General features: G+C 40.6%; 1 protein-coding gene across 10 annotated transcripts in view; it reads right to left on the bottom strand.

Annotated features, from left to right (window-relative positions):
- The window catches only part of PTPRM (protein tyrosine phosphatase receptor type M), a 796,726-nt gene that overhangs the window by 763,113 nt on the left and 21,567 nt on the right, over positions 1-12,046 (bottom strand). The window lies entirely within an intron of this gene.

The raw sequence follows: 12,046 nt of genomic DNA on the forward strand, positions 1-12,046 counted from the left end.
CACTGTTTACCAGAAGATATTACTTAGCTGTCAATAATAAACATTTTGAATTTTGGGAAACCAAAGATTTTTCTGGGTAATTCTGGGCTCAAACACAAGAAATGCCAACCAATCTATATATTCTGATCAAGTTCAAAAGGATTTAATTTTGTTTTAGTTTTATATAAGTAGAATTTTTAAAAAGAGGAGCCTTTGTCTCATTGAAGAGTCTGATCTAATGTTATCTAAAGTTTCTTGTTAATTTCAAAAGGGCTCCTTGTATAAAGGCCATCTTCAAAATGTAAAATACCTCATTTTGAGAAATGCAATGCATGGTTCCAGGTTTTGAGCATTTCGGTATGCATTAATACTGGTATGTGTTTATTATAAATATTCTTGACACATGATCCTAAAGTAGCCATATCTGGACAGTTTTAGGGAAGAAACTTTTCTCCCATCATCACCTTTTCAGTCTTTGCAAATCTGCATTCTTTTTTAAATAGTGTGGTTTCTGAAATCTTTGCAGAAAATCTAGTGCTTATGTACATCTAAACCAGCATTTTATAAAACATCTGTAATACAGGCTAATACTAGAAACTTGAATTATGCATCATCTAGGCCCACCGGACACACTGTAATCCACTGATGGTCCTCCCCTTCCTGTCTGGCCACTGCAGTGTAGCAGAGAAAGGACTGGGAGAGGAAGCCGGAAACGTGAGCACAAAAAAATAACTAACCCTCTAAGAAACTTCAGATGACCTCTGGGTTATGACAGCAGCCAGTGCCCTGCATCTAATTTCATCCTACCTGCATTGTCCCACCAAAAAAGCTTAACAACCGACTAGAGTAACTCATTAGTCTGCCCATTTGGGACAAAAATTACCTCCAATTACAATAATCATAGGAGGGATGAAGAAATGATTAGCATCCACATCTGAGACAGAGGAAATGGCCAAGAAAGGAAAGACAGCTTCCTGCCAGCCCACTTCACGCCTCTCCATCAGTGACCCCAGGTCTCTGCTACTGACCACAAAGCAGTTCTTCACCCTCCCTTGACCACACATGCACACAGTTCAGTTTCTCTGTGTTAAGAAAAGCTATGAATCCAGGGCACCTGGGTGGCTCAGTCAGTTAAGCATCCGACTCTTGGTTTTAGCTTAGGGCATCGTCTCGCAGTTTCAAGAGTTTGAGCCCCACGTTGGGCTCCGTGCTGGAGCCTGCTTGGGATTCTCTTTCTCTCCCTCCCCCTCTGCCCCTCCCCAACTCTCAAGTCTCTCTCTCTCTCTCTCTCAAAACAAATAAAACTTAAAAAAAGAAAGAAAAGGAAATGCTATGAATTAAAAGATAAATGAAAAAAACAGGGGAAAATACAGTTGACTCTAACAACAGGAGACTTGGGGTGCTGACCCCCTCCCAGGCAGCCGAGAATCATGGATAACTTTCAACGTCCCAACAACTTAACTACAAGCCTTGCTAATAGCGTAAACAAGTTGAGTAACAGATATTGTGTGTATTACATGTATTATATACTATATTCTTACAACAAAGGAGGCTAGAGAAAATTGTTAATAAGGAAATCATAAGCAAAAGAAAATACATTTACAGTACTGAACGGTATTCATCAAAACTCTGTGTATAAGTAACCCCACACAGTCCGAACCCAAGTTGTTCAAGGGCCAAATGTACTTTGTAGGGAAAGGTAAGTGACATTCCAGAAAGAATTTTAACAAAACAATAAGATGATGACACCAGTAGAAAAAAAACCAAAGGACAAGTCAATAAATAAACACAAGTGGCCAATAAAACTTACCAATATTTTTTTCAAATACATTTCCAAAGAATGCCGTCTTTTGGCAAACATTTGGCAAAGACTAAAATACTTCTGGGGTGTTTTGGGGCTGTGAAGAGAAGGGGAGACAACCTTTCTGGAGGACAGTGTGTCAAGAAATCTATGAATACATTAATGGTCACTATCCCATGTAAAAAATAAGGCACGTGCAAAGAGTAGACATGTGTACAAAAATGTTAACCACAGCACAAGTTACCATTATATGTAATATCTGTAGCTTGGAAACAATATTCAGCTCACAAAAAAACTGTGTCACAAGCATGTTCTTCTCTAGCAAGGAGGATTAGGCAGCCAAGGAAATATGCTCTCAATTGTCTTCTTACATTTTATGGATGAAGGAAAATACAGTTTAAGATTATTTACGGTTAATTTAAGATAACAATTTAAGACTAAGTTTAAGAAAGAAAAAGATGGAATTCTATATACAGGACTTACAGTTTTTTAAACACGCATGAATTACAAATAAACAGGAAATAGACTGAAGTATAGTAATGATGAGTGGCAGCATGATAAACTTACTTTTCTTCTTTATATTGTTACTATTCTCCAAACTGTCTCCATGAAAAAAAATATATATAACATTTTTTTTAAAAATGAGCTTAAGGAAGAAACTATACAAAAAATAAAGAGTAAAAAATAAACCGTAAAGAAGTGTTTCTACTAAAATCTTCCTAGAAGATTTGAATTCAAAATATATGCCCAAATTCATTTTAAAAGGTTATCTGTACAAGGCATTTCTGCTAAAAAGGTTTTAGGATAAAAAGTAAGCTACACAATGCTGTAACTTATGAAACTCACTTATCAGAGAAATGAGTGTCTGACAGGCCCCATATCCACTGGGGACACAGAATGACCAAGTTTAACTTAAAACAACTAAATTATAAACTAGGCACCTGAATGGCAAGAACCTTCACCGGACTGATTAAGGAACACCCTCCTACTTAATTGGCGAGAGGACATAACACCTTGAAAAAAGTTTATGGATAGAAAAAAACACAGTAATCTATCAGTTACCTCCAAAATAAATTAGGTCATTGTTTAAAAATGGCAAATGAGATTTTAACTGAGCAACATTTACCGTAGTTTCTTTTTTTTTTTTTTAACAAACTCACCCACATTAATCAAGTTTATATATTTAGTCCCAATTTGGGGCTAAATATTCACTGAAAATGCATTCAATAACGAGAAACCTAGAAAGAACATATAATATATATATATTTTTAAGTAACTCTAAAACTAATTTATTACATTTCAACATTTCAATTTGCCTTGTTCACTTTTGGGTCTCCATTTCAATATCTTTAATCCTTTTAAAAGTAAAAAAAAGTTGATTTTGGCATTTTACCATGTATTTATTCTCCTAGTCTCTATCAAACAGACAACTGGGGGAAATTTTTCTGTGATATTTTCTTTGATGCATTCTCATTATGGCAATAAGAATAATCATCCCAAAAGTCACTTTTTCAATGAAGCCTTCCCTGATTAGCTCAAGCCTTTCCCATTTTATAAGCTCCCAGTTTCCTGTGTGACGTTCTTTGTAGCAATTATCTTGCTATGGCATTTGACCTACACTTGTGTGCCCCCCTCCACTGCCCAGGCCTGTCTGCTCACCCTTTAATCCCCAATACTTAGCAAGTATTAGCATTCATGGACTAAAAGGAAAGGTAAGTAAAAGCCATGAGAAGACAGATTGCTCATTAAAACATAAGGATAATTAAGTATCAATTTTCTCACGAGTTAGATTAGCTTCATTCAAAGAAACATACTACTCTCTTGCTCAGACCACCTCCAAAACAGGCATGAAGAATCACATATTCCAGGACACCTGAGGGCTGAGTCGGTTGAGTGTTCGGCTCTTGATTTCAGCTCAGGTCACGATCCCAGGGTTGTGGGATCGAGCCCCGCCTTAGGCTCTGTGCCGAGCGTGAAGCCTGCTTAAGATTCATTCATTCATTCATTCATTCATTCATTCATTCATTCATTTTCTCTCTCTCTCCCTCTCTCTCTCTCTCTCCCTCCCTACCCCTCTCCCCCAGCTCACACTCTCTAAAATACAAACAATTGGGTTTGTTGTTGTTGTTTTTAAATGAATCACATACTCCTATTCCAGGTGGGTGCCCCTGTGGAGCCATGGGAAGAAGACTGAATGTGGACCCTAAAAGCCAGTGTTCACATCCTGGCATATGCTAGTTACTAGCCACGCCAGGCCTAACCATATTTCCCTATTTCTAAAATGTGAGCGCTATTACCAATCTCGTGGGATTAATTTTTTAGGACAGAATTAATTTGGGGGGAAAAGGAAAGAACAAAAACTGCAAAACTTCAGAAATGTTTTATTCTTATATTGATGTGAAGACTATACTGTGCTTCAGCCTCAAGGGGCCTTGCGACAGAAGACGTACACCAAATCCAAATTTTCACAGATGAACGGCAGAGCAAGACAAAGACCTGAATACGGACCAGAAGGAGTCATAAAATAATCCAGGAAAAGATCTCCATCTGCTACTGACAGTATACATATTAAAAAGGGGGACAGAGCCACATTGTTACTTAAGTGTCTGTGCTACCAGCACATTCTTCTATTAATGTAACCACCTGAGACTGTATAAAATGTATCTGACGTGCCAAGCCTCCCTTGCAAGGCTGCATTTTCCCAAGATGAGGCTATCATGAACTGATGTTCCTTCCCTTAATTACTGTCCCCCCAAAAGCGGATGAACATTAACTAGACCAGAACAGAAATCACGGCTTGACAGACACTTAAGTACCCAATAAAAATGCCATTCCATACTCAGGTCAATCTGTTTCACTCCTAAAGGGGCTCTTGGCAGCCAATTTCCTCCTCAGAGGCGCATCAGGAAGGCACCAACGTTGCTTAGGTTTCAACACTTGATGGGCATCTTCCTGAGGTTTTCCTACAGCCATGGTAACTGCCAGGGCACCACCTGCTCCAAAATCCTCCAGGCAAAAACCATCTCTGCCATCATCACCCATGGGGAGCTCTGGGATCACAACCAAGTCCTGGCTGCGCCTGAAGAGAACCCTGGCTCCCGCCCACGTCCAGCCTGGCTGATGTCCTTGAACAAGCCATTCAGACAGTGGAAAGACCCTAGAACTCCAAGGCACCGTGACAGAACCGCTGTGCGCGGGACTGTCAAAATTCGGTTCAGAGAAGTGGGCTTCAAGGATGACAATGTGAGAAACAAGCACTTTTTTTCCCCCTGCTAGGTGTGGACACTAATTTCTGTCCTTAAATCAAAGTAGCTATATAGCATCTTCACTCCCATAGAGTTGCCTTCACTGAGCTGTTTCAGTTTGGAGGTTTTCTTTCAATTTGGAGGTCAGATGGAAAAAAAAACAAAACAGCTGCATGTACTTTGCGGCTACAAAGACACCAAAACTGTTCATGGGCAGAACATCCCCCATCACATCATTCAACCTGCTGACATACAGCCTTTGGAGGAAACCTAGGAGCAGCAAATAGGAATTCTTTTTCCCTCTTCCCGTAACTGACAGGTAGCTTAAAACCGGGATCTAATGGTATATACACCTTTCTTTTATACTCTTGTTTTAGTATTCCTCTTACCCTTTTATGCCTCGCTTCAAATAATTTAAATGAAACTGGGTTTACTCTTTCTTCTATACATTTGATTTTTTTTTTCTTTTGCCAATCAAAAATGTCTACTGGATCTCTTTTGCACTGCTGGTGGGAATGTAAACTGGTGCAGCCACTCTGGAAAACAGTATCTCCATACTCAAAAAATTAAAAATAGAACTACCCTATGACCCAGCAATTGCACTACTAGGTATTTATCCAAGGGATACAGGTGTGCTGTTTTGAAGGGGCACATGCACCCCCCAATGTTTACAGCAGCACTATCAACAATAGCCAAAGTATGGAAAGAGGCCAAATTTTCATCAATGGATGAATGAATAAAGATGTGATACACACACACACACACGCACGCACACACACACAAAATGGAGTATTACTCGGCAATCAAAAGGAATGAAATCTTGCCATTTGCAAATACATGGATGGAACTGGAGGGTATCATGCTACGTGAAATTAGTCAGTCAGAGAAAGACAAATATCATACGACTTCACTCATAGGAGGACTTTAAGAGACAAAACAGATAAACATAAGGGAAGGGAAACAAAAAGGATATAAAAACAGGGAGGGGGACAAAAGATAAGAGACTCTTAAATATGGAGAACAAACAGAGGGTTACTGGAGGGGTTGTGGGAGGGGGGACAGGCTAAATGGGTAAGGGGCATTAAGGAATCTAGTCCTGAAACCATTGTGGCACTACATGCTAACTTGGATGTAAATTACAAAAATAAATTAAGTTAAAAAATTAAAATGTCTACTGATTCCCTAACATCCCCCTAAAATAAAAAACTGAGGAAAAGGTGGGAGGGGGTGTTACAGAGAGACGAAGTTAACGGGGCACCTGGGTAGCTCAGCTGGTTAAGGGGCTGACTTTGGCTCAGGTCATGATCTCACAGTTTGTGAGTTCGAGCTCCGCGTCGAACTGTGCTGATGACCTCAAGCCTGCTTCAGATTCTGTGTCTCCCTCTCTCTCTGCCCTGCCCTCCCACTCATGTTCTATCTCTGTCTCTCAAAAATAAGTAAACGTTTAAAAAAAAAACTTTAAGGCTTGCCCTACAAAAAAAAAAAAAAAAGAGAGAGAGAGAGAGAGAGAGAGACAAAGTTAAGACTTAATGCTATCCTCAAGGAGCTCTGGAAAAAGGAAAAAGATTAGTATGCCCGACTGAAGAAGGTCTGTGTTCAAATCCCAGCTCCACTCTCACTTACCACGAATCCCTAGATAAGCTACATAGGTACGTAGGTAGGTTTTCTGAATCTTGATCTCCAAGATTTGTGAGTATATGGCCTTCCTCGCCAAGCTGTTAAGACTCACAACCAGTAGAACAGGCACAAGCAAGTTATTATGTGCAAAGCACTGTATCTGAGTAAGCTCTTTATGTCATTAATACAAAGGTTCAAGGTGAAAGGCTTGCAAAGTAAAATTCCTGCAATGTGGTTTCCTCCAGCAGGGAACGAGTGGGTAGAAAGTGGACTTAAGTGATTGCTAATGCATTAATGACTGACATGTGGCAGCGACAATGAGACACACAGATGCAATTTGACATTAATGGAGAGATTTGCCTGTGGTCATGTACATGGCGGTGGGGGGTGGGGGAGACCCTCTGCCTCTTGCCTTCAACTTGGGCACGAAATCTAACGTCAGCCAAGATCAATTAGAAGCCTGGAGTTTCATTCTCCGCTGTTGATAGGAAAAGTACATTTCTATAATGTGAGGAAACGTTTACGTGGGACGCAAATCTGGCTGACATTGAGGGAAGGGCTGCTTCGCTGTGAATGCCGCCTGTGTGGTGCCTGTCAGGGCAATTAGTTTCTGCTCAAGTGGCTTGCTTTTTAACATTTTATTATCTTAACAACAAAAAACTCTGGAAGCAATAATTATTTATTATGTTAATTCCTTAGCTTTCTTCCTGAAATTTCTGTAAGACCATTAAAAACTAGCTGTGCCCTTGAAACAAACCATGAGTTTATTAATACTCAACCAATTAAGGGGAGAAAAGCAAAGTAACAGAACACTCCACGCCAGCAATTATTAACTAAGCAGTCAGTTGCCACTTTCCTTGCCACAGATTTTATTCCAGGAAGCATCCTATCTACTTAACTGGCTGAAAAATTATATGAAATGTGTTTACATCATTACAAGGACCTAGAAAACCTGCACGGAGAAGGAACCTGCTGCATCTGTCTAGAAAATGGTCAAGTCCGGGTGATGATAGAAGCCATATTCCTCTCTCACCTCTCACAAATATGGAGAGCCATCTAGAAGGTTCCAAAGCAAAGGGCAATTTTATCTCACTTCAATTCCCTTTGCCCCCCCCCCACACACACACACATTTTACCACCTTTTACTTATTAATTAAACCCCTGTTTTATAACACGTACTCCAATCTTTAGACTCCCCCATTCTAGGCCCCCATTGACTATAAAGATCAGGCCAATTCACCAACAGCCCCAGTGAAGGGGCCTGTGATGTGTCTGACCCAGTGAAGGCCCCTGTGAGCCAGGAACTGGGTGTGGGGCTCCCCACCTCAGGGGGGCAGTAGCCTGCCAGCTCGGGAGCAGGAAACACCACAACAGGTGGGACATTACAAGAGGAGACGAGCAGGGCCAGGCCACCACACTGGTCTGTGCCTGTGGCAATAAGGGGCAGGGCCACCCACACAGCATTCAAGGCAGCAAAAACAGCAGACCCTGCTTAGAAGAGGACAGGAAAGTTGGGGGACACCCTTGGGATACCTCCACAAATTGCCCGATGCAGCATGTGGAATCCATGATGAAGTGAAGCTCCCCGAGAGTAGAGAAGGCAATTATCACCTACTCCACTCTTTCCCTCCTATCTTACTGACCCTTCAGGCCCACATTGCTTGCACAAACACAATTGTGTAAAAGCTCAAAAATTAATTACAGCCTTTATTTTTCTATTTCCCAGGTGCCTCTTAAAATCCATGGAACTGTATGATCTAAAACAATGACAACAAAAAAGACAATCTTAGCGAGGTATAGCAGAACTATTAGGAAAGTAAAAATTCTGAGTGCTTCAGGGCTTGAATAGTTTTTTATCCTTAATGGTCTATCAGTAGTTCTTACTCCAAAAGTGCTAACGTACACAATATGAGGAATCAGTAACTTTAATTTTTTTTTAATGTTTATTTTTGACAGAGAAAGAAACAGAGTGTGAGCAGGGGAGGAGCAGAGAGAGAGGGAGACACAGAATCCGAAGCAGGCTCCAGGCTCTGAGCTGTCAGCACAGAGCCCGACGCAGGGCTCGAACCCACAAATGGTGAGATCATGACCTGAGCTGAAGTTGGACGCTCAAGAACCACGAGATCATGACCTGAGCCAAAGTCAGATGCTTCAACGAATGAGCCACCCAGGCACCCTAGGAATCAGTAACTTTAAATCAAACAACAGGCTGCTAAAATTCTTCACTTCCAGTTCCATTATGGTTGCAATAATGCTGAGTAATAAACTGTAAACATTTCTGGGAAAGAAACACCCGTAAGTACATATAAGCAATGGGACACACAGAGCCCCCAGAGGTCAGTGTTAATGCTTCCTCATCCACTCTCCATCCTCACTGCTGGAAGGTACGGTAAGCACTCATGGGCGGGGGCGGCGGGGCTGAATTCATGCACCCTACTTGCAGAAGAAAGCAGCAGCCAGCAGTGGTTTTTAAAACTCAGCACGTTTCAGGCTATTATCTTTAGTTTTCAAAACAGACATGGTACAACTATATTTTCTGACATTGTTTCTCTCTCTAAGCACAAATACCTGTGGCCTGGTGTCTAAATATAAACACAGGCCACCAGAATTTAAATCTAGCTCCCTTGAGATTTTTGTTAATTCTTGATCATTTCTTTTCCCCCAGATAAAGTACATCCTAACAGATCTAAACGAAAACAAGTTGGCTCTCCCTTTCTCAGTGTCTATTTCTCTCTCTCTCTGTCATTAATGGTGTTTAAACATACAGCAAGAAAGCTGTTCCATGTGCTTTAGAATACTTCCGAACTTTCAGCAGTGGGGTTTTCAATCTGTGTTGTTTTATTTTTTACGGGGGTGCTCAGAGCACAGATACACTTGTTAGCCTCCCTCAGCCCTCCCTCCTTCCCTCCCTTCCCTCAACCACTGGCACGCTGCTTCCCTAAGCTCTCTGATCTAATTCTGCACAAATGCTTAATAAGGTTGTAGAGATTTAATACAATTAGGAGTGTTGCTCACAAATTAACCAATCCATTAACACTCTAGCAAAGAAACAATTCCAGAGGAAGAGCCAGCCAAATGAGGATTAGAAGACAACTGGCTAAGGGTACAAGCTGTTTTTAAAAAATCACACTGTGGCACAAGCGTTTTCACATTTACATTTATGTGTTTTGTGTTTTATACCTCTCAGAGCAAAGACGAATGGAGGTAAATTGTGCCAACCTGAGAACTTTCCTCTTTTCCTGTTCGGTTTCTAGAAGTGGGGGATGATCATCACTCTCACAAAATCATCACAGTGCTTTACTGAGTTAAATACCCATGGATTCAACTCTAACACAACAACTATTGTAAGTCACTTTCTCTCATCATACATAAGATTGGATATACGAACACACAGAAGGAAATCTGGCAAATGTAGAAAAATTAAAATAAAGCAAAAATATCAATAAATCTGCTATCCAAAAATAACTACTATTAATATTTTGGCTTGTATTTTACACATTTCCATAGATTTTTTTAATAAGCATTTAAAAATCATTAAATAAATTGGCATCCTCCTATACACGTGATTTTTGTCACTCGTTTTTCTCCCATGTCACCATATTGTGATCATCTGACGTCCTTAAATACTCTTTGTCATCATTCTTGGTGGCTGTATGGCATTCTATTACATGAAGACACCATGACTTACTCCACTCACTCTCTCTTGTTGGATACTCAGGTTTTTCCCATTTTTCGCTACCGTAGATAATATAGATATCTCTGCATGCAGGGGATTCTCTGCATGCCCACTTTTATTTCCTTAGTATGGATTTATCATATTTTTAAAAGGCTCCATGTTTTCTGCATCCCAAGGCATCATCTTTCCACACTCCAGGTGTGCACGCTCTACTACAGATGACCCATCACTCTGGACACAACTGCAGGCCAGTGGGTTGACCTTGGATAACCCACCATCTTGCCATCTTTTTCAGTCCCACTCAAAGCACATTCTAAATATCCTTATGTCTGACAATTGCTCAAATGCTCACAAGGTGCTAGTGTTGTACTGTCTGAAAGAAATTTAAAGGAGAAATGTCACTGAATATTAGTAAAGGGATAATAATGTGCTTCATCATTTTCCTAAGTAGTACATTACAAAAGATTGCCTCGCTTTAGAACTCACAGGGGAACCTGAGCTCTGGCTTTCTCTGGGGCCTGAAGAAACCATTTAACCTGTGCTTTAAGATCCATGTAATAAGATAATTGTCACCCACTTCCCATTAAAGAAACCGTCAGAAAGACCACACCGAGTGTACAGAAAATCTCAAATAATAAAGTGCCTTAGAGACCATTTTAAGCATCTCTACAACTCTCTGTGCTGCTTGTTTCCTCAGATTCCACTTCCTGAAACAAGGTAACAATTCAGCTGGAAAGTACCGATCGTCTGGAAGACTTTGTTACATAACGGGAAACAAATTTTCTTGTTTTCTTGTGTTTTGTTTTTGTTTTTGTTTTGTTTTTTTGCAAGATTCTTTCAGGTCATATTGATTCCTTCAGGGCAAATGAGGAGTTTATTTCATTGCCTGGTTTTCATAGGATTATTTTTTTTATTGTTTTTATTGTTTATTTATTTTTGAGAGTGCGAGAGACAGAGTGTGAGTGGGAGAGGGGCAAAAAGAGAGGGAGACACAGAATCTGAAGCAGGCTCCAGGCTCTAAGCTGTCAGCACAGAGCCGGATGCAGGGCTCAAACCTACAGACTGTGAGATCATGACCTGAGCCGAAGATGCTTAACCGACTGAGCCACCCAGGCACCCCAGTTTTCAAATCACTATTAATGATTCCTAACATCTAAATTATTTTTAAGTCCTAATGACCTGTTTCGACTTCAGAAGGGGTAGTTGAGGCAGAGAGACATGAGATATTTGTCAAAGTCACAGACTGATTCAAAACCAGAACTGAGTTATTATAAAGCAGAGTTTACCAGCTTGCTTTCTGCCTTTTCGTGTTGGGGGAGAAGGGAGAGTTAAACAGGCTGAGCACAGAGGATTTTTAGGGCAGTAAAAACACTCTGCATGACACTCTAATGGTGGATAGATGTCATTACACATTTGTCCAACCCACAGAATGTACAACACTAAGAGGGAACTCTAATATACACTATGGACCTTGAGTGATAATAAACTGTCAGTACAGGTTCATCGATTGTAACAAATGTACCAGGTGGTGGGGGATGTTGATTATGAGACAGGCTATGCATGCGTGGGGGTAGGGGCGTATGGGAAATCTCTGGTACCTTCCTCTTCATAATTTGGCCGGGAACCTAAAAATGCTCTAAAAAATTAACTTTTTTTCTTTTTTAATGTAGGTCTCTATCTGGAAAGAAAAAGGCTACAGACCCCTGGCCATAGGGGTCCACTCAGTTC

Source organism: Leopardus geoffroyi, chromosome D3 (genome assembly GCF_018350155.1).
Source record: "Leopardus geoffroyi isolate Oge1 chromosome D3, O.geoffroyi_Oge1_pat1.0, whole genome shotgun sequence".
In the NCBI taxonomy this organism is placed as follows: domain Eukaryota; kingdom Metazoa; phylum Chordata; class Mammalia; order Carnivora; family Felidae; genus Leopardus; species Leopardus geoffroyi.